This window comes from Phyllobates terribilis, unplaced genomic scaffold (genome assembly GCF_046119375.1).
Source record: "Phyllobates terribilis strain yellow unplaced genomic scaffold, ASM4611937v1 Scaffold_5__5_contigs__length_657084704, whole genome shotgun sequence".
Taxonomy (NCBI): Eukaryota; Metazoa; Chordata; class Amphibia; order Anura; family Dendrobatidae; genus Phyllobates; species Phyllobates terribilis.
In genome coordinates, this window is record NW_027362765.1 from 76,779,106 (window position 1) to 76,804,278 (window position 25,173).

Here is a 25,173-nt window from a genome sequence, read left to right on the forward strand (position 1 = left end):
ACTTTTAAACACTCTTACGTTTTGGGACACTATGGTAAATCCCATAATACTTCTACTCCTTCACCAATTACACAAAGAAATAGCCTTTGGCCTAAACCAAAGCTCACAAGAGGACAAAAAGAAAAAACATTTACAATATTATATGGTGACACTATCCAGCACCACCACTATCCTCCTCCGCCATCAGAACAGAACAGCTGGTTTCCGACCCGCTGGCTTCACCAGCCACACTCCTCATTCTGGCAGTTCTGATCTTCCTCTGAGGCTCACTAAAATCTGCATCATCACTGCCCCCACCATCCTCCCTACGACTCTTCTTTGCACCCCTATCATCCTCCGAAGAAAAATCTTCAATGTTTTCAGGACCCGAAGGGTGTTCAGGACTCTCGGGTTCCGAGATTTGCACTTCACATCCTGTTGCGTCCATTGCCTCTCCAAAAGTCATCATCTCAGGCAGCTCTGCCTCCACCACTTTCCTAGATATTCTCGCAGACACTGCCTTTTTCTCCACCTTTGCCACTTCCCTCCAGAACTCCTTTTCTTCCCTCCGCTTCTTCCTCATTTCTTCAGCAGAAGAAGAACATGGTCTCAGGGACACCTCCTCTGGCGCCGTAGAGGGAGAGGCTCTACCAGTTTCCCGCCTCCTTCCCTCTCTCTCCTCCCTCTCCAATCTTTCCAGCACTTTCAGTGCGCTTGCCATCTGCCTCCTCTCCAGCTCCTCCTCCTTCTGTTCTTTATCAGAACGTCTAGGTGCACTCCTAGGACAGTCCTTATACATGTGATCACTACTCCCACAGACATCACAGGACTTGGCCTCTGGACACTGGTTGGCCATATGCCCCTCCTTTCTGCAATTTCGGCAACACTGCCCTTTAAGGCATGTTACCATGGTATGTCCGAAAGAAAAGCATCTACGGCAAAACATGGGCTGGCCTGGGTAAAAGAGGAAACCTCTATGGCCTGCAACGGAAAAATTTGATGGAGGGTGTCTAAAGCCCCCCACACTGTCAGGATCCCTTTTCAATTTCACACGGAATTTATACTGACAGTTAAAGATTCCTAGACAATTGACTTGCTTCACTCCCTTCCGCACATATTCACAGTAGCGAGAGAGGAAGCACTCCAGCAGCTCAGGGTCTGTAAAAGGGTTATAGACAGTCACAGTCACCTCCTTTTCTTGCAGACCAAACAAAGGTTCCCATCTAACTCCTTCCAAGCAGGGGTCACTAGAGTGACCACGGAGCCATTCAAAGACATTAAGGCAAACATCCTGGTCCATAAAGGTAACGTCATAATTACCTTGACGTGAAAATTCGTTGACACTGAAGATCTCAGAACGTCTTGCTCCAGCTTTGCCTTCAACGATGTCTTGAACAATGAAAACCACGTTGTTCTTGTTCTGGTCAGATGGATCCACGGACAAACGGATGGTGTTCTTCACAAAAGACATCTTGGATTCTGTCGGTATGGAATACCACAGGAAAAAGCAGAAAATCCTCCACAAAAGGGTCCGGATTCCTCCAGGAGACTCGCACCAATCAAGGTACAGTCATACGATCGCAGCCAAAAGGCCGAGAAGCGATAACCAGAATTGGTTTCAAACTACGGAGCCACCCAAGGATCCTGAAAAGTCCATTTGTGGAGATGAGCTCCTGGACTCCCGTTAAGAAGACATGTTGTCAACCTCTAGATCCCTTACATGCCTGCACTTTTCGGCTTGCTGCTGCTGCAATCCACGCGTTTTAGATCTGCATAACTCCACCTCTTTAAACACAGCACCTTCACCCCCTGCTGTTCCCACCCGCCTCAACACCGTTGGAAGGGAGGAGAACCAATTAAGGCGGGGGGTGGGGTGGAACGAGCAGCTGTCTACCCTTAGCAGGAGGGCTCCTGATTACATACCTCTCCTGCTGCTGCTACTGCTGGCTGTCCAGCAGCAGACTGAAGGTGGCTGCTGCTGTGCACAGGTATATAAAGGCTCAGAGCCTATTATGACACGCGCAGCCAGCGTTCCATTGCCACATTCCATCTACTGCAGGCAGGATACCTGGCTGGCTGAATGTCGCTGAGAAGCTCACAGAGACCGCCATAAGCAACAGTTTAACAGAATGCCACAGACTAATCAACCAAACTTTTTGGGTTGGGTTCTCTTTTATAGTCTGCAGGCATTAAATGAAAGAAGTCAGTGTTCCAGCAGAAGGAGACAACGTTTCAGAAAAGGCATTGTAGCAAACCAAAAAAGAAATTTTAAGCGCAGCAGAGTAACCAGCGCACATACCTGTTAGCTCAGGTGAGTTTAAAAGGCTGCTGTTGATAACAAGGGCATTTGCTAAATAGATGGTGTGTGTGCAACAATATACTGAAAGGTCAATTATATTGTGCAGCTTATCTCACCACCTGTAGTTATTTAGGTGAAAGCTCCAAAATGCTTGCCTAATATGTCTGTTTATCCAAAAGGAAGTAAAAAGGGAGAGCTAGAAAGATAGCATTGCATCACATTACATGGCAATGCAATGCACAGTTGCTGAAGTTGAACCAAAATGAGCTTGTAATCTGGCTTCTGCAACTTTGAACATGAAAAATCCAATGAGGAGAAGAAAAGCAAAGCCAAAGAGTCCATCCCAAAATCCGACAAACAAGCAAAATGAACAAAAAACATTGAATTCAATTCTTTCTGATTTTAGAAACTGCATTAAAGAAGGGGTGCACCGGTCCTGGAGATACTGCAATACCAGGTCAATGCGTGGAGTGGACAGAGCAAGCTCTTTTTCCATCTCCCTGTTCTAAAAATCCATTTAATATATGGTCCCCAGATAGGGGACGTATCAGATATTAAACTGATAAGAACAGATACTACACTTGATCTTAGCCAAAAGGCCGAGAAGCGATAACCAGAATTGGTTTCAAACTACGGAGCCACCCAAGGATCCTGAAAAGTCCATTTGTGGAGATGAGCTCCTGGACTCCCGTTAAGAAGACATGTTGTCAACCTCTAGATCCCTTACATGCCTGCACTTTTCGGCTTGCTGCTGCTGCAATCCACGCGTTTTAGATCTGCATAACTCCACCTCTTTAAACACAGCACCTTCACCCCCTGCTGTTCCCACCCGCCTCAACACCGTTGGAAGGGAGGAGAACCAATTAAGGCGGGGGGTGGGGTGGAACGAGCAACTGTCTACCCTTAGCAGGAGGGCTCCTGATTACATACCTCTCCTGCTGCTGCTGCTGCTGGCTGTCCAGCAGCAGACTGAAGGTGGCTGCTGCTGTGCACAGGTATATAAAGGCTCAGAGCCTATTATGACACGCGCAGCCAGCGTTCCATTGCCACATTCCATCTACTGCAGGCAGGATACCTGGCTGGCTGAATGTCGCTGAGAAGCTCACAGAGACCGCCATAAGCAACAGTTTAACAGAATGCCACAGACTAATCAACCAAACTTTTTGGGTTGGGTTCTCTTTTATAGTCTGCAGGCATTAAATGAAAGAAGTCAGTGTTCCAGCAGAAGGAGACAACGTTTCAGAAAAGGCATTGTAGCAAACCAAAAAAGAAATTTTAAGCGCAGCAGAGTAACCAGCGCACATACCTGTTAGCTCAGGTGAGTTTAAAAGGCTGCTGTTGATAACAAGGGCATTTGCTAAATAGATGGTGTGTGTGCAACAATATACTGAAAGGTCAATTATATTGTGCAGCTTATCTCACCACCTGTAGTTATTTAGGTGAAAGCTCCAAAATGCTTGCCTAATATGTCTGTTTATCCAAAAGGAAGTAAAAAGGGAGAGCTAGAAAGATAGCATTGCATCACATTACATGGCAATGCAATGCACAGTTGCTGAAGTTGAACCAAAATGAGCTTGTAATCTGGCTTCTGCAACTTTGAACATGAAAAATCCAATGAGGAGAAGAAAAGCAAAGCCAAAGAGTCCATCCCAAAATCCGACAAACAAGCAAAATGAACAAAAAACATTGAATTCAATTCTTTCTGATTTTAGAAACTGCATTAAAGAAGGGGTGCACCGGTCCTGGAGATACTGCAATACCAGGTCAATGCGTGGAGTGGACAGAGCAAGCTCTTTTTCCATCTCCCTGTTCTAAAAATCCATTTAATATATGGTCCCCAGATAGGGGACGTATCAGATATTAAACTGATAAGAACAGATACTACACTTGATCTTAGCCAAAAGGCCGAGAAGCGATAACCAGAATTGGTTTCAAACTACGGAGCCACCCAAGGATCCTGAAAAGTCCATTTGTGGAGATGAGCTCCTGGACTCCCGTTAAGAAGACATGTTGTCAACCTCTAGATCCCTTACATGCCTGCACTTTTCGGCTTGCTGCTGCTGCAATCCACGCGTTTTAGATCTGCATAACTCCACCTCTTTAAACACAGCACCTTCACCCCCTGCTGTTCCCACCCGCCTCAACACCGTTGGAAGGGAGGAGAACCAATTAAGGCGGGGGGTGGGGTGGAACGAGCAGCTGTCTACCCTTAGCAGGAGGGCTCCTGATTACATACCTCTCCTGCTGCTGCTGCTGCTGGCTGTCCAGCAGCAGACTGAAGGTGGCTGCTGCTGTGCACAGGTATATAAAGGCTCAGAGCCTATTATGACACGCGCAGCCAGCGTTCCATTGCCACATTCCATCTACTGCAGGCAGGATACCTGGCTGGCTGAATGTCGCTGAGAAGCTCACAGAGACCGCCATAAGCAACAGTTTAACAGAATGCCACAGACTAATCAACCAAACTTTTTGGGTTGGGTTCTCTTTTATAGTCTGCAGGCATTAAATGAAAGAAGTCAGTGTTCCAGCAGAAGGAGACAACGTTTCAGAAAAGGCATTGTAGCAAACCAAAAAAGAAATTTTAAGCGCAGCAGAGTAACCAGCGCACATACCTGTTAGCTCAGGTGAGTTTAAAAGGCTGCTGTTGATAACAAGGGCATTTGCTAAATAGATGGTGTGTGTGCAACAATATACTGAAAGGTCAATTATATTGTGCAGCTTATCTCACCACCTGTAGTTATTTAGGTGAAAGCTCCAAAATGCTTGCCTAATATGTCTGTTTATCCAAAAGGAAGTAAAAAGGGAGAGCTAGAAAGATAGCATTGCATCACATTACATGGCAATGCAATGCACAGTTGCTGAAGTTGAACCAAAATGAGCTTGTAATCTGGCTTCTGCAACTTTGAACATGAAAAATCCAATGAGGAGAAGAAAAGCAAAGCCAAAGAGTCCATCCCAAAATCCGACAAACAAGCAAAATGAACAAAAAACATTGAATTCAATTCTTTCTGATTTTAGAAACTGCATTAAAGAAGGGGTGCACCGGTCCTGGAGATACTGCAATACCAGGTCAATGCGTGGAGTGGACAGAGCAAGCTCTTTTTCCATCTCCCTGTTCTAAAAATCCATTTAATATATGGTCCCCAGATAGGGGACGTATCAGATATTAAACTGATAAGAACAGATACTACACTTGATCTTAGCCAAAAGGCCGAGAAGCGATAACCAGAATTGGTTTCAAACTACGGAGCCACCCAAGGATCCTGAAAAGTCCATTTGTGGAGATGAGCTCCTGGACTCCCGTTAAGAAGACATGTTGTCAACCTCTAGATCCCTTACATGCCTGCACTTTTCGGCTTGCTGCTGCTGCAATCCACGCGTTTTAGATCTGCATAACTCCACCTCTTTAAACACAGCACCTTCACCCCCTGCTGTTCCCACCCGCCTCAACACCGTTGGAAGGGAGGAGAACCAATTAAGGCGGGGGGTGGGGTGGAACGAGCAGCTGTCTACCCTTAGCAGGAGGGCTCCTGATTACATACCTCTCCTGCTGCTGCTGCTGCTGGCTGTCCAGCAGCAGACTGAAGGTGGCTGCTGCTGTGCACAGGTATATAAAGGCTCAGAGCCTATTATGACACGCGCAGCCAGCGTTCCATTGCCACATTCCATCTACTGCAGGCAGGATACCTGGCTGGCTGAATGTCGCTGAGAAGCTCACAGAGACCGCCATAAGCAACAGTTTAACAGAATGCCACAGACTAATCAACCAAACTTTTTGGGTTGGGTTCTCTTTTATAGTCTGCAGGCATTAAATGAAAGAAGTCAGTGTTCCAGCAGAAGGAGACAACGTTTCAGAAAAGGCATTGTAGCAAACCAAAAAATAAATTTTAAGCGCAGCAGAGTAACCAGCGCACATACCTGTTAGCTCAGGTGAGTTTAAAAGGCTGCTGTTGATAACAAGGGCATTTGCTAAATAGATGGTGTGTGTGCAACAATATACTGAAAGGTCAATTATATTGTGCAGCTTATCTCACCACCTGTAGTTATTTAGGTGAAAGCTCCAAAATGCTTGCCTAATATGCCTGTTTATCCAAAAGGAAGTAAAAAGGGAGAGCTAGAAAGATAGCATTGCATCACATTACATGGCAATGCAATGCACAGTTGCTGAAGTTGAACCAAAATGAGCTTGTAATCTGGCTTCTGCAACTTTGAACATGAAAAATCCAATGAGGAGAAGAAAAGCAAAGCCAAAGAGTCCATCCCAAAATCCGACAAACAAGCAAAATGAACAAAAAACATTGAACTCAATTCTTTCTGATTTTAGAAACTGCATTAAAGAAGGGGTGCACCGGTCCTGGAGATACTGCAATACCAGGTCAATGCGTGGAGTGGACAGAGCAAGCTCTTTTTCCATCTCCCTGTTCTAAAAATCCATTTAATATATGGTCCCCAGATAGGGGACGTATCAGATATTAAACTGATAAGAACAGATACTACACTTGATCTTAGCCAAAAGGCCGAGAAGCGATAACCAGAATTGGTTTCAAACTACGGAGCCACCCAAGGATCCTGAAAAGTCCATTTGTGGAGATGAGCTCCTGGACTCCCGTTAAGAAGACATGTTGTCAACCTCTAGATCCCTTACATGCCTGCACTTTTCGGCTTGCTGCTGCTGCAATCCACGCGTTTTAGATCTGCATAACTCCACCTCTTTAAACACAGCACCTTCACCCCCTGCTGTTCCCACCCGCCTCAACACCGTTGGAAGGGAGGAGAACCAATTAAGGCGGGGGGTGGGGTGGAACGAGCAGCTGTCTACCCTTAGCAGGAGGGCTCCTGATTACATACCTCTCCTGCTGCTGCTGCTGCTGGCTGTCCAGCAGCAGACTGAAGGTGGCTGCTGCTGTGCACAGGTATATAAAGGCTCAGAGCCTATTATGACACGCGCAGCCAGCGTTCCATTGCCACATTCCATCTACTGCAGGCAGGATACCTGGCTGGCTGAATGTCGCTGAGAAGCTCACAGAGACCGCCATAAGCAACAGTTTAACAGAATGCCACAGACTAATCAACCAAACTTTTTGGGTTGGGTTCTCTTTTATAGTCTGCAGGCATTAAATGAAAGAAGTCAGTGTTCCAGCAGAAGGAGACAACGTTTCAGAAAAGGCATTGTAGCAAACCAAAAAAGAAATTTTAAGCGCAGCAGAGTAACCAGCGCACATACCTGTTAGCTCAGGTGAGTTTAAAAGGCTGCTGTTGATAACAAGGGCATTTGCTAAATAGATGGTGTGTGTGCAACAATATACTGAAAGGTCAATTATATTGTGCAGCTTATCTCACCACCTGTAGTTATTTAGGTGAAAGCTCCAAAATGCTTGCCTAATATGTCTGTTTATCCAAAAGGAAGTAAAAAGGGAGAGCTAGAAAGATAGCATTGCATCACATTACATGGCAATGCAATGCACAGTTGCTGAAGTTGAACCAAAATGAGCTTGTAATCTGGCTTCTGCAACTTTGAACATGAAAAATCCAATGAGGAGAAGAAAAGCAAAGCCAAAGAGTCCATCCCAAAATCCGACAAACAAGCAAAATGAACAAAAAACATTGAATTCAATTCTTTCTGATTTTAGAAACTGCATTAAAGAAGGGGTGCACCGGTCCTGGAGATACTGCAATACCAGGTCAATGCGTGGAGTGGACAGAGCAAGCTCTTTTTCCATCTCCCTGTTCTAAAAATCCATTTAATATATGGTCCCCAGATAGGGGACGTATCAGATATTAAACTGATAAGAACAGATACTACACTTGATCTTAGCCAAAAGGCCGAGAAGCGATAACCAGAATTGGTTTCAAACTACGGAGCCACCCAAGGATCCTGAAAAGTCCATTTGTGGAGATGAGCTCCTGGACTCCCGTTAAGAAGACATGTTGTCAACCTCTAGATCCCTTACATGCCTGCACTTTTCGGCTTGCTGCTGCTGCAATCCACGCGTTTTAGATCTGCATAACTCCACCTCTTTAAACACAGCACCTTCACCCCCTGCTGTTCCCACCCGCCTCAACACCGTTGGAAGGGAGGAGAACCAATTAAGGCGGGGGGTGGGGTGGAACGAGCAGCTGTCTACCCTTAGCAGGAGGGCTCCTGATTACATACCTCTCCTGCTGCTGCTGCTGCTGGCTGTCCAGCAGCAGACTGAAGGTGGCTGCTGCTGTGCACAGGTATATAAAGGCTCAGAGCCTATTATGACACGCGCAGCCAGCGTTCCATTGCCACATTCCATCTACTGCAGGCAGGATACCTGGCTGGCTGAATGTCGCTGAGAAGCTCACAGAGACCGCCATAAGCAACAGTTTAACAGAATGCCACAGACTAATCAACCAAACTTTTTGGGTTGGGTTCTCTTTTATAGTCTGCAGGCATTAAATGAAAGAAGTCAGTGTTCCAGCAGAAGGAGACAACGTTTCAGAAAAGGCATTGTAGCAAACCAAAAAAGAAATTTTAAGCGCAGCAGAGTAACCAGCGCACATACCTGTTAGCTCAGGTGAGTTTAAAAGGCTGCTGTTGATAACAAGGGCATTTGCTAAATAGATGGTGTGTGTGCAACAATATACTGAAAGGTCAATTATATTGTGCAGCTTATCTCACCACCTGTAGTTATTTAGGTGAAAGCTCCAAAATGCTTGCCTAATATGTCTGTTTATCCAAAAGGAAGTAAAAAGGGAGAGCTAGAAAGATAGCATTGCATCACATTACATGGCAATGCAATGCACAGTTGCTGAAGTTGAACCAAAATGAGCTTGTAATCTGGCTTCTGCAACTTTGAACATGAAAAATCCAATGAGGAGAAGAAAAGCAAAGCCAAAGAGTCCATCCCAAAATCCGACAAACAAGCAAAATGAACAAAAAACATTGAATTCAATTCTTTCTGATTTTAGAAACTGCATTAAAGAAGGGGTGCACCGGTCCTGGAGATACTGCAATACCAGGTCAATGCGTGGAGTGGACAGAGCAAGCTCTTTTTCCATCTCCCTGTTCTAAAAATCAATTTAATATATGGTCCCCAGATAGGGGACGTATCAGATATTAAACTGATAAGAACAGATACTACACTTGATCTTAGCCAAAAGGCCGAGAAGCGATAACCAGAATTGGTTTCAAACTACGGAGCCACCCAAGGATCCTGAAAAGTCCATTTGTGGAGATGAGCTCCTGGACTCCCGTTAAGAAGACATGTTGTCAACCTCTAGATCCCTTACATGCCTGCACTTTTCGGCTTGCTGCTGCTGCAATCCACGCGTTTTAGATCTGCATAACTCCACCTCTTTAAACACAGCACCTTCACCCCCTGCTGTTCCCACCCGCCTCAACACCGTTGGAAGGGAGGAGAACCAATTAAGGCGGGGGGTGGGGTGGAACGAGCAGCTGTCTACCCTTAGCAGGAGGGCTCCTGATTACATACCTCTCCTGCTGCTGCTGCTGCTGGCTGTCCAGCAGCAGACTGAAGGTGGCTGCTGCTGTGCACAGGTATATAAAGGCTCAGAGCCTATTATGACACGCGCAGCCAGCGTTCCATTGCCACATTCCATCTACTGCAGGCAGGATACCTGGCTGGCTGAATGTCGCTGAGAAGCTCACAGAGACCGCCATAAGCAACAGTTTAACAGAATGCCACAGACTAATCAACCAAACTTTTTGGGTTGGGTTCTCTTTTATAGTCTGCAGGCATTAAATGAAAGAAGTCAGTGTTCCAGCAGAAGGAGACAACGTTTCAGAAAAGGCATTGTAGCAAACCAAAAAAGAAATTTTAAGCGCAGCAGAGTAACCAGCGCACATACCTGTTAGCTCAGGTGAGTTTAAAAGGCTGCTGCTGATAACAAGGGCATTTGCTAAATAGATGGTGTGTGTGCAACAATATTCTGAAAGGTCAATTATATTGTGCAGCTTATCTCACCACCTGTAGTTATTTAGGTGAAAGCTCCAAAATGCTTGCCTAATATGTCTGTTTATCCAAAAGGAAGTAAAAAGGGAGAGCTAGAAAGATAGCATTGCATCACATTACATGGCAATGCAATGCACAGTTGCTGAAGTTGAACCAAAATGAGCTTGTAATCTGGCTTCTGCAACTTTGAACATGAAAAATCCAATGAGGAGAAGAAAAGCAAAGCCAAAGAGTCCATCCCAAAATCCGACAAACAAGCAAAATGAACAAAAAACATTGAATTCAATTCTTTCTGATTTTAGAAACTGCATTAAAGAAGGGGTGCACCGGTCCTGGAGATACTGCAATACCAGGTCAATGCGTGGAGTGGACAGAGCAAGCTCTTTTTCCATCTCCCTGTTCTAAAAATCCATTTAATATATGGTCCCCAGATAGGGGACGTATCAGATATTAAACTGATAAGAACAGATACTACACTTGATCTTAGCCAAAAGGCCGAGAAGGGATAATCAGAATTGGTTTCAAACTACGGAGCCACCCAAGGATCCTGAAAAGTCCATTTGTGGAGATGAGCTCCTGGACTCCCGTTAAGAAGACATGTTGTCAACCTCTAGATCCCTTACATGCCTGCACTTTTCGGCTTGCTGCTGCTGCAATCCACGCGTTTTAGATCTGCATAACTCCACCTCTTTAAACACAGCACCTTCACCCCCTGCTGTTCCCACCCGCCTCAACACCGTTGGAAGGGAGGAGAACCAATTAAGGCGGGGGGTGGGGTGGAACGAGCAGCTGTCTACCCTTAGCAGGAGGGCTCCTGATTACATACCTCTCCTGCTGCTGCTGCTGCTGGCTGTCCAGCAGCAGACTGAAGGTGGCTGCTGCTGTGCACAGGTATATAAAGGCTCAGAGCCTATTATGACACGCGCAGCCAGCGTTCCATTGCCACATTCCATCTACTGCAGGCAGGATACCTGGCTGGCTGAATGTCGCTGAGAAGCTCACAGAGACCGCCATAAGCAACAGTTTAACAGAATGCCACAGACTAATCAACCAAACTTTTTGGGTTGGGTTCTCTTTTATAGTCTGCAGGCATTAAATGAAAGAAGTCAGTGTTCCAGCAGAAGGAGACAACGTTTCAGAAAAGGCATTGTAGCAAACCAAAAAAGAAATTTTAAGCGCAGCAGAGTAACCAGCGCACATACCTGTTAGCTCAGGTGAGTTTAAAAGGCTGCTGTTGATAACAAGGGCATTTGCTAAATAGATGGTGTGTGTGCAACAATATACTGAAAGGTCAATTATATTGTGCAGCTTATCTCACCACCTGTAGTTATTTAGGTGAAAGCTCCAAAATGCTTGCCTAATATGTCTGTTTATCCAAAAGGAAGTAAAAAGGGAGAGCTAGAAAGATAGCATTGCATCACATTACATGGCAATGCAATGCACAGTTGCTGAAGTTGAACCAAAATGAGCTTGTAATCTGGCTTCTGCAACTTTGAACATGAAAAATCCAATGAGGAGAAGAAAAGCAAAGCCAAAGAGTCCATCCCAAAATCCGACAAACAAGCAAAATGAACAAAAAACATTGAATTCAATTCTTTCTGATTTTAGAAACTGCATTAAAGAAGGGGTGCACCGGTCCTGGAGATACTGCAATACCAGGTCAATGCGTGGAGTGGACAGAGCAAGCTCTTTTTCCATCTCCCTGTTCTAAAAATCCATTTAATATATGGTCCCCAGATAGGGGACGTATCAGATATTAAACTGATAAGAACAGATACTACACTTGATCTTAGCCAAAAGGCCGAGAAGCGATAACCAGAATTGGTTTCAAACTACGGAGCCACCCAAGGATCCTAAAAAGTCCATTTGTGGAGATGAGCTCCTGGACTCCCGTTAAGAAGACATGTTGTCAACCTCTAGATCCCTTACATGCCTGCACTTTTCGGCTTGCTGCTGCTGCAATCCACGCGTTTTAGATCTGCATAACTCCACCTCTTTAAACACAGCACCTTCACCCCCTGCTGTTCCCACCCGCCTCAACACCGTTGGAAGGGAGGAGAACCAATTAAGGCGGGGGGTGGGGTGGAACGAGCAGCTGTCTACCCTTAGCAGGAGGGCTCCTGATTACATACCTCTCCTGCTGCTGCTGCTGCTGGCTGTCCAGCAGCAGACTGAAGGTGGCTGCTGCTGTGCACAGGTATATAAAGGCTCAGAGCCTATTATGACACGCGCAGCCAGCGTTCCATTGCCACATTCCATCTACTGCAGGCAGGATACCTGGCTGGCTGAATGTCGCTGAGAAGCTCACAGAGACCGCCATAAGCAACAGTTTAACAGAATGCCACAGACTAATCAACCAAACTTTTTGGGTTGGGTTCTCTTTTATAGTCTGCAGGCATTAAATGAAAGAAGTCAGTGTTCCAGCAGAAGGAGACAACGTTTCAGAAAAGGCATTGTAGCAAACCAAAAAAGAAATTTTAAGCGCAGCAGAGTAACCAGCGCACATACCTGTTAGCTCAGGTGAGTTTAAAAGGCTGCTGTTGATAACAAGGGCATTTGCTAAATAGATGGTGTGTGTGCAACAATATACTGAAAGGTCAATTATATTGTGCAGCTTATCTCACCACCTGTAGTTATTTAGGTGAAAGCTCCAAAATGCTTGCCTAATATGTCTGTTTATCCAAAAGGAAGTAAAAAGGGAGAGCTAGAAAGATAGCATTGCATCACATTACATGGCAATGCAATGCACAGTTGCTGAAGTTGAACCAAAATGAGCTTGTAATCTGGCTTCTGCAACTTTGAACATGAAAAATCCAATGAGGAGAAGAAAAGCAAAGCCAAAGAGTCCATCCCAAAATCCGACAAACAAGCAAAATGAACAAAAAACATTGAATTCAATTCTTTCTGATTTGAGAAACTGCATTAAAGAAGGGGTGCACCGGTCCTGGAGATACTGCAATACCAGGTCAATGCGTGGAGTGGACAGAGCAAGCTCTTTTTCCATCTCCCTGTTCTAAAAATCCATTTAATATATGGTCCCCAGATAGGGGACGTATCAGATATTAAACTGATAAGAACAGATACTACACTTGATCTTAGCCAAAAGGCCGAGAAGCGATAACCAGAATTGGTTTCAAACTACGGAGCCACCCAAGGATCCTGAAAAGTCCATTTGTGGAGATGAGCTCCTGGACTCCCGTTAAGAAGACATGTTGTCAACCTCTAGATCCCTTACATGCCTGCACTTTTCGGCTTGCTGCTGCTGCAATCCACGCGTTTTAGATCTGCATAACTCCACCTCTTTAAACACAGCACCTTCACCCCCTGCTGTTCCCACCCGCCTCAACACCGTTGGAAGGGAGGAGAACCAATTAAGGCGGGGGGTGGGGTGGAACGAGCAGCTGTCTACCCTTAGCAGGAGGGCTCCTGATTACATACCTCTCCTGCTGCTGCTGCTGCTGGCTGTCCAGCAGCAGACTGAAGGTGGCTGCTGCTGTGCACAGGTATATAAAGGCTCAGAGCCTATTATGACACGCGCAGCCAGCGTTCCATTGCCACATTCCATCTACTGCAGGCAGGATACCTGGCTGGCTGAATGTCGCTGAGAAGCTCACAGAGACCGCCATAAGCAACAGTTTAACAGAATGCCACAGACTAATCAACCAAACTTTTTGGGTTGGGTTCTCTTTTATAGTCTGCAGGCATTAAATGAAAGAAGTCAGTGTTCCAGCAGAAGGAGACAACGTTTCAGAAAAGGCATTGTAGCAAACCAAAAAAGAAATTTTAAGCGCAGCAGAGTAACCAGCGCACATACCTGTTAGCTCAGGTGAGTTTAAAAGGCTGCTGTTGATAACAAGGGCATTTGCTAAATAGATGGTGTGTGTGCAACAATATACTGAAAGGTCAATTATATTGTGCAGCTTATCTCACCACCTGTAGTTATTTAGGTGAAAGCTCCAAAATGCTTGCCTAATATGTCTGTTTATCCAAAAGGAAGTAAAAAGGGAGAGCTAGAAAGATAGCATTGCATCACATTACATGGCAATGCAATGCACAGTTGCTGAAGTTGAACCAAAATGAGCTTGTAATCTGGCTTCTGCAACTTTGAACATGAAAAATCCAATGAGGAGAAGAAAAGCAAAGCCAAAGAGTCCATCCCAAAATCCGACAAACAAGCAAAATGAACAAAAAACATTGAATTCAATTCTTTCTGATTTTAGAAACTGCATTAAAGAAGGGGTGCACCGGTCCTGGAGATACTGCAATACCAGGTCAATGCGTGGAGTGGACAGAGCAAGCTCTTTTTCCATCTCCCTGTTCTAAAAATCCATTTAATATATGGTCCCCAGATAGGGGACGTATCAGATATTAAACTGATAAGAACAGATACTACACTTGATCTTAGCCAAAAGGCCGAGAAGCGATAACCAGAATTGGTTTCAAACTACGGAGCCACCCAAGGATCCTGAAAAGTCCATTTGTGGAGATGAGCTCCTGGACTCCCGTTAAGAAGACATGTTGTCAACCTCTAGATCCCTTACATGCCTGCACTTTTCGGCTTGCTGCTGCTGCAATCCACGCGTTTTAGATCTGCATAACTCCACCTCTTTAAACACAGCACCTTCACCCCCTGCTGTTCCCACCTGCCTCAACACCGTTGGAAGGGAGGAGAACCAATTAAGGCGGGGGGTGGGGTGGAACGAGCAGCTGTCTACCCTTAGCAGGAGGGCTCCTGATTACATACCTCTCCTGCTGCTGCTGCTGCTGGCTGTCCAGCAGCAGACTGAAGGTGGCTGCTGCTGTGCACAGGTATATAAAGGCTCAGAGCCTATTATGACACGCGCAGCCAGCGTTCCATTGCCACATTCCATCTACTGCAGGCAGGATACCTGGCTGGCTGAATGTCGCTGAGAAGCTCACAGAGACCGCCATAAGCAACAGTTTAACAGAATGCCACAGACTAATCAACCAAACTTTTTGGGTTGGGTTCTCTTTTATAGTCTGCAGGCATTAAATGAAAGAAGTCAGTGTTCCAGCAGAAGGAGACAACGTTTCAGAAAAGGCATTGTAGCAAACCAAAAAAGAAATTTTAAGCGCAGCAGAGTAACCAGCGCACATACCTGTTAGCTCAGGTGAGTTTAAAAGGCTGCTGCTGATAACAAGGGCATTTGCTAAATAGATGGTGTGTGTGCAACAATATTCTGAAAGGTCAATTATATTGTGCAGCTTATCTCACCACCTGTAGTTATTTAGGTGAAAGCTCCAAAATGCTTGCCTAATATGTCTGTTTATCCAAAAGGAAGTAAAAAGGGAGAGCTAGAAAGATAGCATTGCATCACATTACATGGCAATGCAATGCACAGTTGCTGAAGTTGAACCAAAATGAGCTTGTAATCTGGCTTCTGCAACTTTGAACATGAAAAATCCAATGAGGAGAAGAAAAGCAAAGCCAAAGAGTCCATCCCAAAATCCGACAAACAAGCAAAATGAACAAAAAACATTGAATTCAATTCTTTCTGATTTTAGAAACTGCATTAAAGAAGGGGTGCACCGGTCCTGGAGATACTGCAATACCAGGTCAATGCGTGGAGTGGACAGAGCAAGCTCTTTTTCCATCTCCCTGTTCTAAAAATCCATTTAATATATGGTCCCCAGATAGGGGACGTATCAGATATTAAACTGATAAGAACAGATACTACACTTGATCTTAGCCAAAAGGCCGAGAAGGGATAACCAGAATTGGTTTCAAACTACGGAGCCACCCAAGGATCCTGAAAAGTCCATTTGTGGAGATGAGCTCCTGGACTCCCGTTAAGAAGACATGTTGTCAACCTCTAGATCCCTTACATGCCTGCACTTTTCGGCTTGCTGCTGCTGCAATCCACGCGTTTTAGATCTGCATAACTCCACCTCTTTAAACACAGCACCTTCACCCCCTGCTGTTCCCACCCGCCTCAACACCGTTGGAAGGGAGGAGAACCAATTAAGGCGGGGGGTGGGGTGGAACGAGCAGCTGTCTACCCTTAGCAGGAGGGCTCCTGATTACATACCTCTCCTGCTGCTGCTGCTGCTGGCTGTCCAGCAGCAGACTGAAGGTGGCTGCTGCTGTGCACAGGTATATAAAGGCTCAGAGCCTATTATGACACGCGCAGCCAGCGTTCCATTGCCACATTCCATCTACTGCAGGCAGGATACCTGGCTGGCTGAATGTCGCTGAGAAGCTCACAGAGACCGCCATAAGCAACAGTTTAACAGAATGCCACAGACTAATCAACCAAACTTTTTGGGTTGGGTTCTCTTTTATAGTCTGCAGGCATTAAATGAAAGAAGTCAGTGTTCCAGCAGAAGGAGACAACGTTTCAGAAAAGGCATTGTAGCAAACCAAAAAAGAAATTTTAAGCGCAGCAGAGTAACCAGCGCACATACCTGTTAGCTCAGGTGAGTTTAAAAGGCTGCTGTTGATAACAAGGGCATTTGCTAAATAGATGGTGTGTGTGCAACAATATACTGAAAGGTCAATTATATTGTGCAGCTTATATCACCACCTGTAGTTATTTAGGTGAAAGCTCCAAAATGCTTGCCTAATATGTCTGTTTATCCAAAAGGAAGTAAAAAGGGAGAGCTAGAAAGATAGCATTGCATCACATTACATGGCAATGCAATGCACAGTTGCTGAAGTTGAACCAAAATGAGCTTGTAATCTGGCTTCTGCAACTTTGAACATGAAAAATCCAATGAGGAGAAGAAAAGCAAAGCCAAAGAGTCCATCCCAAAATCCGACAAACAAGCAAAATGAACAAAAAACATTGAATTCAATTCTTTCTGATTTTAGAAACTGCATTAAAGAAGGGGTGCACCGGTCCTGGAGATACTGCAATACCAGGTCAATGCGTGGAGTGGACAGAGCAAGCTCTTTTTCCATCTCCCTGTTCTAAAAATCCATTTAATATATGGTCCCCAGATAGGGGACGTATCAGATATTAAACTGATAAGAACAGATACTACACTTGATCTTAGCCAAAAGGCCGAGAAGCGATAACCAGAATTGGTTTCAAACTACGGAGCCACCCAAGGATCCTAAAAAGTCCATTTGTGGAGATGAGCTCCTGGACTCCCGTTAAGAAGACATGTTGTCAACCTCTAGATCCCTTACATGCCTGCACTTTTCGGCTTGCTGCTGCTGCAATCCACGCGTTTTAGATCTGCATAACTCCACCTCTTTAAACACAGCACCTTCACCCCCTGCTGTTCCCACCCGCCTCAACACCGTTGGAAGGGAGGAGAACCAATTAAGGCGGGGGGTGGGGTGGAACGAGCAGCTGTCTACCCTTAGCAGGAGGGCTCCTGATTACATACCTCTCCTGCTGCTGCTGCTGCTGGCTGTCCAGCAGCAGACTGAAGGTGGCTGCTGCTGTGCACAGGTATATAAAGGCTCAGAGCCTATTATGACACGCGCAGCCAGCGTTCCATTGCCACATTCCATCTACTGCAGGCAGGATACCTGGCTGGCTGAATGTCGCTGAGAAGCTCACAGAGACCGCCATAAGCAACAGTTTAACAGAATGCCACAGACTAATCAACCAAACTTTTTGGGTTGGGTTCTCTTTTATAGTCTGCAGGCATTAAATGAAAGAAGTCAGTGTTCCAGCAGAAGGAGACAACGTTTCAGAAAAGACATTGTAGCAAACCAAAAAAGAAATTTTAAGCGCAGCAGAGTAACCAGCGCACATACCTGTTAGCTCAGGTGAGTTTAAAAGGCTGCTGTTGATAACAAGGGCATTTGCTAAATAGATGGTGTGTGTGCAACAATATACTGAAAGGTCAATTATATTGTGCAGCTTATCTCACCACCTGTAGTTATTTAGGTGAAAGCTCCAAAATGCTTGCCTAATATGTCTGTTTATCCAAAAGGAAGTAAAAAGGGAGAGCTAGAAAGATAGCATTGCATCACATTACATGGCAATGCAATGCACAGTTGCTGAAGTTGAACCAAAATGAGCTTGTAATCTGGCTTCTGCAACTTTGAACATGAAAAATCCAATGAGGAGAAGAAAAGCAAAGCCAAAGAGTCCATCCCAAAATCCGACAAACAAGCAAAATGAACAAAAAACATTGAATTCAATTCTTTCTGATTTTAGAAACTGCATTAAAGAAGGGGTGCACCGGTCCTGGAGATACTGCAATACCAGGTCAATGCGTGGAGTGGACAGAGCAAGCTCTTTTTCCATCTCCCTGTTCTAAAAATCCATTTAATATATGGTCCCCAGATAGGGGACGTATCAGATATTAAAATGATAAGAACAGATACTACACTTGATCTTAGCCAAAAGGCCGAGAAGCGATAACCAGAATTGGTTTCAAACTACGGAGCCACCCAAGGATCCTGAAAAGTCCATTTGTGGAGATGAGCTCCTGGACTCCCGTTAAGAAGACATGTTGTCAACCTCTAGATCCCTTACATGCCTGCACTTTTCGGCTTGCTGCTGCTGCAATCCACGCGTTTTAGATCTGCATAACTCCACCTCTTTAAACACAGCACCTTCACCCCCTGCTGTTCCCACCCGCCTCAACACCGTTGGAAGGGAGGAGAACCAATTAAGGCGGGGGGTGGGGTGGAACGAGCAGCTGTCTACCCTTAGCAGGAGGGCTCCTGATTACATACCTCTCCTGCTGCTGCTGCTGCTGGCTGTCCAGCAGCAGACTGAAGGTGGCTGCTGCTGTGCACAGGTATATAAAGGCTCAGAGCCTATTATGACACGCGCAGCCAGCGTTCCATTGCCACATTCCATCTACTGCAGGCAGGATACCTGGCTGGCTGAATGTCGCTGAGAAGCTCACAGAGACCGCCATAAGCAACAGTTTAACAGAATGCCACAGACTAATCAACCAAACTTTTTGGGTTGGGTTCTCTTTTATAGTCTGCAGGCATTAAATGAAAGAAGTCAGTGTTCCAGCAGAAGGAGACAACGTTTCAGAAAAGGCATTGTAGCAAACCAAAAAAGAAATTTTAAGCGCAGCAGAGTAACCAGCGCACATACCTGTTAGCTCAGGTGAGTTTAAAAGGCTGCTGTTGATAACAAGGGCATTTGCTAAATAGATGGTGTGTGTGCAACAATATACTGAAAGGTCAATTATATTGTGCAGCTTCTCACCACCTGTAGTTATTTAGGTGAAAGCTCCAAAATGCTTGCCTAATATGTCTGTTTATCCAAAAGGAAGTAAATAGGGAGAGCTAGAAAGATAGCATTGCATCACATTACATGGCAATGCAATGCACAGTTGCTGAAGTTGAACCAAAATGAGCTTGTAATCTGGCTTCTGCAACTTTGAACATGAAAAATCCAATGAGGAGAAGAAAAGCAAAGCCAAAGAGTCCATCCCAAAATCCGACAAACAAGCAAAATGAACAAAAAACATTGAATTCAATTCTTTCTGATTTTAGAAACTGCATTAAAGAAGGGGTGCACCGGTCCTGGAGATACTGCAATACCAGGTCAATGCGTGGAGTGGACAGAGCAAGCTCTTTTTCCATCTCCCTGTTCTAAAAATCCATTTAATATATGGTCCCCAGATAGGGGACGTATCAGATATTAAACTGATAAGAACAGATACTACACTTGATCTTAGCCAAAAGGCCGAGAAGCGATAACCAGAATTGGTTTCAAACTACGGAGCCACCCAAGGATCCTAAAAAGTCCATTTGTGGAGATGAGCTCCTGGACTCCTGTTAAGAAGACATGTTGTCAACCTCTAGATCCCTTACATGCCTGCACTTTTCGGCTTGCTGCTGCTGCAATCCACGCGTTTTAGATCTGCATAACTCCACCTCTTTAAACACAGCACCTTCACCCCCTGCTGTTCCCACCCGCCTCAACACCGTTGGAAGGGAGGAGAACCAATTAAGGCGGGGGGTGGGGTGGAACGAGCAGCTGTCTACCCTTAGCAGGAGGGCTCCTGATTACATACCTCTCCTGCTGCTGCTGCTGCTGGCTGTCCAGCAGCAGACTGAAGGTGGCTGCTGCTGTGCACAGGTATATAAAGGCTCAGAGCCTATTATGACACGCGCAGCCAGCGTTCCATTGCCACATTCCATCTACTGCAGGCAGGATACCTGGCTGGCTGAATGTCGCTGAGAAGCTCACAGAGACCGCCATAAGCAACAGTTTAACAGAATGCCACAGACTAATCAACCAAACTTTTTGGGTTGGGTTCTCTTTTATAGTCTGCAGGCATTAAATGAAAGAAGTCAGTGTTCCAGCAGAAGGAGACAACGTTTCAGAAAAGGCATTGTAGCAAACCAAAAAAGAAATTTTAAGCGCAGCAGAGTAACCAGCGCACATACCTGTTAGCTCAGGTGAGTTTAAAAGGCTGCTGTTGATAACAAGGGCATTTGCTAAATAGATGGTGTGTGTGCAACAATATACTGAAAGGTCAATTATATTGTGCAGCTTATCTCACCACCTGTAGTTATTTAGGTGAAAGCTCCAAAATGCTTGCCTAATATGTCTGTTTATCCAAAAGGAAGTAAAAAGGGAGAGCTAGAAAGATAGCATTGCATCACATTACATGGCAATGCAATGCACAGTTGCTGAAGTTGAACCAAAATGAGCTTGTAATCTGGCTTCTGCAACTTTGAACATGAAAAATCCAATGAGGAGAAGAAAAGCAAAGCCAAAGAGTCCATCCCAAAATCCGACAAACAAGCAAAATGAACAAAAAACATTGAATTCAATTCTTTCTGATTTTAGAAACTGCATTAAAGAAGGGGTGCACCGGTCCTGGAGATACTGCAATACCAGGTCAATGCGTGGAGTGGACAGAGCAAGCTCTTTTTCCATCTCCCTGTTCTAAAAATCCATTTAATATATGGTCCCCAGATAGGGGACGTATCAGATATTAAACTGATAAGAACAGATACTACACTTGATCTTAGCCAAAAGGCCGAGAAGCGATAACCAGAATTGGTTTCAAACTACGGAGCCACCCAAGGATCCTGAAAAGTCCATTTGTGGAGATGAGCTCCTGGACTCCCGTTAAGAAGACATGTTGTCAACCTCTAGATCCCTTACATGCCTGCACTTTTCGGCTTGCTGCTGCTGCAATCCACGCGTTTTAGATCTGCATAACTCCACCTCTTTAAACACAGCACCTTCACCCCCTGCTGTTCCCACCCGCCTCAACACCGTTGGAAGGGAGGAGAACCAATTAAGGCGGGGGGTGGGGTGGAACGAGCAGCTGTCTACCCTTAGCAGGAGGGCTCCTGATTACATACCTCTCCTGCTGCTGCTGCTGCTGGCTGTCCAGCAGCAGACTGAAGGTGGCTGCTGCTGTGCACAGGTATATAAAGGCTCAGAGCCTATTATGACACGCGCAGCCAGCGTTCCATTGCCACATTCCATCTACTGCAGGCAGGATACCTGGCTGGCTGAATGTCGCTGAGAAGCTCACAGAGACCGCCATAAGCAACAGTTTAACAGAATGCCACAGACTAATCAACCAAACTTTTTGGGTTGGGTTCTCTTTTATAGTCTGCAGGCATTAAATGAAAGAAGTCAGTGTTCCAGCAGAAGGAGACAACGTTTCAGAAAAGGCATTGTAGCAAACCAAAAAAGAAATTTTAAGCGCAGCAGAGTAACCAGCGCACATACCTGTTAGCTCAGGTGAGTTTAAAAGGCTGCTGTTGATAACAAGGGCATTTGCTAAATAGATGGTGTGTGTGCAACAATATACTGAAAGGTCAATTATATTGTGCAGCTTCTCACCACCTGTAGTTATTTAGGTGAAAGCTCCAAAATGCTTGCCTAATATGTCTGTTTATCCAAAAGGAAGTAAATAGGGAGAGCTAGAAAGATAGCATTGCATCACATTACATGGCAATGCAATGCACAGTTGCTGAAGTTGAACCAAAATGAGCTTGTAATCTGGCTTCTGCAACTTTGAACATGAAAAATCCAATGAGGAGAAGAAAAGCAAAGCCAAAGAGTCCATCCCAAAATCCGACAAACAAGCAAAATGAACAAAAAACATTGAATTCAATTCTTTCTGATTTTAGAAACTGCATTAAAGAAGGGGTGCACCGGTCCTGGAGATACTGCAATACCAGGTCAATGCGTGGAGTGGACAGAGCAAGCTCTTTTTCCATCTCCCTGTTCTAAAAATCCATTTAATATATGGTCCCCAGATAGGGGACGTATCAGATATTAAACTGATAAGAACAGATACTACACTTGATCTTAGCCAAAAGGCCGAGAAGCGATAACCAGAATTGGTTTCAAACTACGGAGCCACCCAAGGATCCTAAAAAGTCCATTTGTGGAGATGAGCTCCTGGACTCCTGTTAAGAAGACATGTTGTCAACCTCTAGATCCCTTACATGCCTGCACTTTTCGGCTTGCTGCTGCTGCAATCCACGCGTTTTAGATCTGCATAACTCCACCTCTTTAAACACAGCACCTTCACCCCCTGCTGTTCCCACCCGCCTCAACACCGTTGGAAGGGAGGAGAACCAATTAAGGCGGGGGGTGGGGTGGAACGAGCAGCTGTCTACCCTTAGCAGGAGGGCTCCTGATTACATACCTCTCCTGCTGCTGCTGCTGCTGGCTGTCCAGCAGCAGACTGAAGGTGGCTGCTGCTGTGCACAGGTATATAAAGGCTCAGAGCCTATTATGACACGCGCAGCCAGCGTTCCATTGCCACATTCCATCTACTGCAGGCAGGATACCTGGCTGGCTGAATGTCGCTGAGAAGCTCACAGAGACCGCCATAAGCAACAGTTTAACAGAATGCCACAGACTAATCAACCAAACTTTTTGGGTTGGGTTCTCTTTTATAGTCTGCAGGCATTAAATGAAAGAAGTCAGTGTTCCAGCAGAAGGAGACAACGTTTCAGAAAAGGCATTGTAGCAAACCAAAAAAGAAATTTTAAGCGCAGCAGAGTAACCAGCGCACATACCTGTTAGCTCAGGTGAGTTTAAAAGGCTGCTGTTGATAACAAGGGCATTTGCTAAATAGATGGTGTGTGTGCAACAATATACTGAAAGGTCAATTATATTGTGCAGCTTATCTCACCACCTGTAGTTATTTAGGTGAAAGCTCCAAAATGCTTGCCTAATATGTCTGTTTATCCAAAAGGAAGTAAAAAGGGAGAGCTAGAAAGATAGCATTGCATCACATTACATGGCAATGCAATGCACAGTTGCTGAAGTTGAACCAAAATGAGCTTGTAATCTGGCTTCTGCAACTTTGAACATGAAAAATCCAATGAGGAGAAGAAAAGCAAAGCCAAAGAGTCCATCCCAAAATCCGACAAACAAGCAAAATGAACAAAAAACATTGAATTCAATTCTTTCTGATTTTAGAAACTGCATTAAAGAAGGGGTGCACCGGTCCTGGAGATACTGCAATACCAGGTCAATGCGTGGAGTGGACAGAGCAAGCTCTTTTTCCATCTCCCTGTTCTAAAAATCCATTTAATATATGGTCCCCAGATAGGGGACGTATCAGATATTAAACTGATAAGAACAGATACTACACTTGATCTTAGCCAAAAGGCCGAGAAGCGATAACCAGAATTGGTTTCAAACTACGGAGCCACCCAAGGATCCTGAAAAGTCCATTTGTGGAGATGAGCTCCTGGACTCCCGTTAAGAAGACATGTTGTCAACCTCTAGATCCCTTACATGCCTGCACTTTTCGGCTTGCTGCTGCTGCAATCCACGCGTTTTAGATCTGCATAACTCCACCTCTTTAAACACAGCACCTTCACCCCCTGCTGTTCCCACCCGCCTCAACACCGTTGGAAGGGAGGAGAACCAATTAAGGCGGGGGGTGGGGTGGAACGAGCAGCTGTCTACCCTTAGCAGGAGGGCTCCTGATTACATACCTCTCCTGCTGCTGCTGCTGCTGGCTGTCCAGCAGCAGACTGAAGGTGGCTGCTGCTGTGCACAGGTATATAAAGGCTCAGAGCCTATTATGACACGCGCAGCCAGCGTTCCATTGCCACATTCCATCTACTGCAGGCAGGATACCTGGCTGGCTGAATGTCGCTGAGAAGCTCACAGAGACCGCCATAAGCAACAGTTTAACAGAATGCCACAGACTAATCAACCAAACTTTTTGGGTTGGGTTCTCTTTTATAGTCTGCAGGCATTAAATGAAAGAAGTCAGTGTTCCAGCAGAAGGAGACAACGTTTCAGAAAAGGCATTGTAGCAAACCAAAAAAGAAATTTTAAGCGCAGCAGAGTAACCAGCGCACATACCTGTTAGCTCAGGTGAGTTTAAAAGGCTGCTGTTGATAACAAGGGCATTTGCTAAATAGATGGTGTGTGTGCAACAATATACTGAAAGGTCAATTATATTGTGCAGCTTATCTCACCACCTGTAGTTATTTAGGTGAAAGCTCCAAAATGCTTGCCTAATATGTCTGTTTATCCAAAAGGAAGTAAAAAGGGAGAGCTAGAAAGATAGCATTGCATCACATTACATGGCAATGCAATGCACAGTTGCTGAAGTTGAACCAAAATGAGCTTGTAATCTGGCTTCTGCAACTTTGAACATGAAAAATCCAATGAGGAGAAGAAAAGCAAAGCCAAAGAGTCCATCCCAAAATCCGACAAACAAGCAAAATGAACAAAAAACATTGAATTCAATTCTTTCTGATTTTAGAAACTGCATTAAAGAAGGGGTGCACCGGTCCTGGAGATACTGCAATACCAGGTCAATGCGTGGAGTGGACAGAGCAAGCTCTTTTTCCATCTCCCTGTTCTAAAAATCCATTTAATATATGGTCCCCAGATAGGGGACGTATCAGATATTAAACTGATAAGAACAGATACTACACTTGATCTTAGCCAAAAGGCCGAGAAGCGATAACCAGAATTGGTTTCAAACTACGGAGCCACCCAAGGATCCTGAAAAGTCCATTTGTGGAGATGAGCTCCTGGACTCCCGTTAAGA

The 25,173-nt window shown here is 45.1% G+C and overlaps 18 non-coding genes across 18 annotated transcripts; all 18 read right to left on the reverse strand.

The window, feature by feature from the left end:
* Positions 1-2,698: 2,698 nt before the first annotated feature.
* LOC141151400 (U2 spliceosomal RNA) lies at positions 2,699-2,889 on the reverse strand. The gene has a single exon (XR_012247084.1). It is a non-coding gene; the product is annotated as a U2 spliceosomal RNA (small nuclear RNA).
* Positions 2,890-4,004: 1,115 nt separating this feature from the next.
* On the reverse strand, positions 4,005-4,195 carry LOC141151401 (U2 spliceosomal RNA). Its single transcript, XR_012247085.1, has one exon. It is a non-coding gene; the product is annotated as a U2 spliceosomal RNA (small nuclear RNA).
* Positions 4,196-5,310: 1,115 nt separating this feature from the next.
* On the reverse strand, positions 5,311-5,501 carry LOC141151402 (U2 spliceosomal RNA). Its single transcript, XR_012247086.1, has one exon. It is a non-coding gene; the product is annotated as a U2 spliceosomal RNA (small nuclear RNA).
* A 1,115-nt stretch (positions 5,502-6,616) lies between these two features.
* On the reverse strand, positions 6,617-6,807 carry LOC141151403 (U2 spliceosomal RNA). Its single transcript, XR_012247087.1, has one exon. It is a non-coding gene; the product is annotated as a U2 spliceosomal RNA (small nuclear RNA).
* A 1,115-nt stretch (positions 6,808-7,922) lies between these two features.
* On the reverse strand, positions 7,923-8,113 carry LOC141151404 (U2 spliceosomal RNA). The gene has a single exon (XR_012247088.1). It is a non-coding gene; the product is annotated as a U2 spliceosomal RNA (small nuclear RNA).
* Positions 8,114-9,228: 1,115 nt separating this feature from the next.
* On the reverse strand, positions 9,229-9,419 carry LOC141151352 (U2 spliceosomal RNA). The gene has a single exon (XR_012247037.1). It is a non-coding gene; the product is annotated as a U2 spliceosomal RNA (small nuclear RNA).
* A 1,115-nt stretch (positions 9,420-10,534) lies between these two features.
* On the reverse strand, positions 10,535-10,725 carry LOC141274424 (U2 spliceosomal RNA). The gene has a single exon (XR_012322700.1). It is a non-coding gene; the product is annotated as a U2 spliceosomal RNA (small nuclear RNA).
* A 1,115-nt stretch (positions 10,726-11,840) lies between these two features.
* LOC141151405 (U2 spliceosomal RNA) lies at positions 11,841-12,031 on the reverse strand. The gene has a single exon (XR_012247089.1). It is a non-coding gene; the product is annotated as a U2 spliceosomal RNA (small nuclear RNA).
* Positions 12,032-13,146: 1,115 nt separating this feature from the next.
* On the reverse strand, positions 13,147-13,337 carry LOC141151406 (U2 spliceosomal RNA). Its single transcript, XR_012247090.1, has one exon. It is a non-coding gene; the product is annotated as a U2 spliceosomal RNA (small nuclear RNA).
* Positions 13,338-14,452: 1,115 nt separating this feature from the next.
* LOC141151407 (U2 spliceosomal RNA) lies at positions 14,453-14,643 on the reverse strand. The gene has a single exon (XR_012247091.1). It is a non-coding gene; the product is annotated as a U2 spliceosomal RNA (small nuclear RNA).
* Positions 14,644-15,758: 1,115 nt separating this feature from the next.
* On the reverse strand, positions 15,759-15,949 carry LOC141274436 (U2 spliceosomal RNA). The gene has a single exon (XR_012322711.1). It is a non-coding gene; the product is annotated as a U2 spliceosomal RNA (small nuclear RNA).
* Positions 15,950-17,064: 1,115 nt separating this feature from the next.
* LOC141151409 (U2 spliceosomal RNA) lies at positions 17,065-17,255 on the reverse strand. Its single transcript, XR_012247093.1, has one exon. It is a non-coding gene; the product is annotated as a U2 spliceosomal RNA (small nuclear RNA).
* A 1,115-nt stretch (positions 17,256-18,370) lies between these two features.
* On the reverse strand, positions 18,371-18,561 carry LOC141150064 (U2 spliceosomal RNA). Its single transcript, XR_012246334.1, has one exon. It is a non-coding gene; the product is annotated as a U2 spliceosomal RNA (small nuclear RNA).
* A 1,113-nt stretch (positions 18,562-19,674) lies between these two features.
* On the reverse strand, positions 19,675-19,865 carry LOC141151411 (U2 spliceosomal RNA). The gene has a single exon (XR_012247094.1). It is a non-coding gene; the product is annotated as a U2 spliceosomal RNA (small nuclear RNA).
* A 1,115-nt stretch (positions 19,866-20,980) lies between these two features.
* Positions 20,981-21,171, reverse strand: LOC141151412 (U2 spliceosomal RNA). Its single transcript, XR_012247095.1, has one exon. It is a non-coding gene; the product is annotated as a U2 spliceosomal RNA (small nuclear RNA).
* Positions 21,172-22,284: 1,113 nt separating this feature from the next.
* LOC141151413 (U2 spliceosomal RNA) lies at positions 22,285-22,475 on the reverse strand. Its single transcript, XR_012247096.1, has one exon. It is a non-coding gene; the product is annotated as a U2 spliceosomal RNA (small nuclear RNA).
* A 1,115-nt stretch (positions 22,476-23,590) lies between these two features.
* LOC141151414 (U2 spliceosomal RNA) lies at positions 23,591-23,781 on the reverse strand. Its single transcript, XR_012247097.1, has one exon. It is a non-coding gene; the product is annotated as a U2 spliceosomal RNA (small nuclear RNA).
* Positions 23,782-24,896: 1,115 nt separating this feature from the next.
* Positions 24,897-25,087, reverse strand: LOC141151415 (U2 spliceosomal RNA). Its single transcript, XR_012247098.1, has one exon. It is a non-coding gene; the product is annotated as a U2 spliceosomal RNA (small nuclear RNA).
* Between the last annotated feature and the right edge of the window lie 86 nt (positions 25,088-25,173).